General features: G+C 39.6%; 1 long non-coding RNA gene across 1 annotated transcript; it reads right to left on the bottom strand.

Annotated features, from left to right (window-relative positions):
- Positions 1–1,208: 1,208 nt before the first annotated feature.
- LOC103650625 (uncharacterized) lies at positions 1,209–1,721 on the bottom strand. Its single transcript, XR_564288.2, has 3 exons — positions 1,648–1,721; positions 1,398–1,577; positions 1,209–1,301 (listed from the first exon to the last, which is right to left on the bottom strand). It is a non-coding gene; the product is annotated as an uncharacterized lncRNA (long non-coding RNA).
- Between the last annotated feature and the right edge of the window lie 328 nt (positions 1,722–2,049).

Raw genomic sequence — 2,049 nt, 5'->3', positions numbered from 1 at the left:
AACGATTAGGACACATGTAGTTATATAAGTCGTGGTATCATAATAAAAAAATGAGGTACACACATTGCCCAACGAATAGGTATCCATCGTTCTCATCATCATCCTCATCCTCTTCGAATATGACACCCTCATCATCATCACCTGAATCGTGAAAATATGAGCCACGTAAAAGACAAGGGCATCTAGGGTGGGGAAAATGTAATGTGAACAAAGATTTTTAACAAGTACCATTGGAAATGAACTTTGGCTTCGTATGTGTATGGTCCACTCCTTGTTCAACCATACCTGCACTCACACGTTTAGTCGGACTACATGCTATCGTCGTCGTGCAATATTCATTTAAAATTGGTAGTAATTACCATTGTTGTGGATCTCTGCATTCAGATGGGGTTGTGTCCAATCGTCTTCTTCCATAGCGTCACAAATAGTATCCTCGGTCACTGTAGCCACGTTCCTTGCAATGCCGGCTTCAAATTGTTGGTTTCGACGGCCTAAGGTAGCTGGTCGTGTCTCAGATAGCACATGATGTCTACGTCTTAGTGGCTCAGTAGACATATCGAGTGAACCAACATCCTTAGTCTGTGTTGAAGTTGGCAGGAAAGATGTCATGACGAATTCAGGGATAACCCAGTCACAAGTGGTAACTGAGGATCCATATGGTTCAATTCCATATGTTGTAGGACGTACAACCTTAGGGGTATATAATGGGTTCTCCATGGCGATGGACTCCTGATTCAAAGTGTCACCCTGCAGTGCTCTACGTTTTCTGCTGCACTCTTTGTTAGCATCTTTCCGTCTTGGTGTCTTATTATACAACCTAAGGCGTACACGTCTAGACTCCCTCTCGATGGGAGTCATGTTTTTGTACCGCTCACTAAAGTAGGCGGCCCTTTTCATAGTATGCTTAGGTATGTTATCAACAGTTTCATGCACACAACCTGGAATAAGACATGTCTACGTTTAACGGTTTGAAACATGTTGTTTTTTGCATATTTAGCCAAGCAAACAATCATGTACCTGGTGTCAGAAGGTCTTTACTTGCGGCAATGTTGTTTGCCTGGAATGTCTCATTCCTATGCAACCAATTGCTGTCATCATATGCATCTAGATTTACTTGTTCGTCTCCACCTACATTTAGCATTTTAGCATAAGTAAAGAGTTAACATAATAGATAGTGCAAATGTGACAAAAAATTGTGATTGTTATACCTGCAATGTCTTGTGTTGACAAATTTGTGAAATCAATGGTGCTAGAGTCATCTGGAAAGCTAACCACCTCACATGCCTGGTCCGTATTAACGTCTTCTTCATATGTCACCCATTTACAAAAGGCTACACATCAACTTTGTATAGTACAAACATGTAGGTATAACAATAAAAAAATTAACTTTTCATCACCTCTAGATGAGAGTGGCTCCATCGATAGTCCTTTATTTCGTTGACGTGCTTCACGACGCTTCCTATTTTTCTCATTCTTTTCTTCAACAGTCATCGCAACATATCTTTCCCTATCCCTTTGCCTCTTACGTTCCTTAGCATCGACAATTGGTCCAAGCGAGTTCGATTCATTTTGATTACCTACAATGCAACTTTGTGGATTAGTGTCCGTACTTAATACGTTTTGACACGCATGTAATAAGCTTTATACCTGTAATGATGGTGTTTGAGATGTCTGTGAATGGTGTGCGACCAGCATTGTATCCTATCTGATCCATAACAAGAGTGCCCTACAAAACATGAGCACATAAACAACACTAAAAGAGGGTAGACAATCGGTAGTCCTTTTATATGCGCTCATCCAGTTAACCAGATATAGCTCTATCAAACAAAACAAACAAGGGTAACAAATATATAGAACACACATAAATAGAATCTGAAACGAACAACCAACTGCAATGATTAAGAAGCTTTCTTGGTATGATAACAATAACAAGCAAATAGAAATAACTGGAATGGACTACCAAACTGTCGCTGGACATGATATAGAAAAACTATAGACAACAACTGTTAGATAATTCACCATAATAGATAGATTTTGTTTGGACATTGT

Source organism: Zea mays, chromosome 3, assembly GCF_902167145.1.
Source record: "Zea mays cultivar B73 chromosome 3, Zm-B73-REFERENCE-NAM-5.0, whole genome shotgun sequence".
Classification (NCBI taxonomy): Eukaryota; Viridiplantae; Streptophyta; class Magnoliopsida; order Poales; family Poaceae; genus Zea; species Zea mays.
This window is presented reverse-complemented; position numbering and strand designations above follow the sequence as displayed.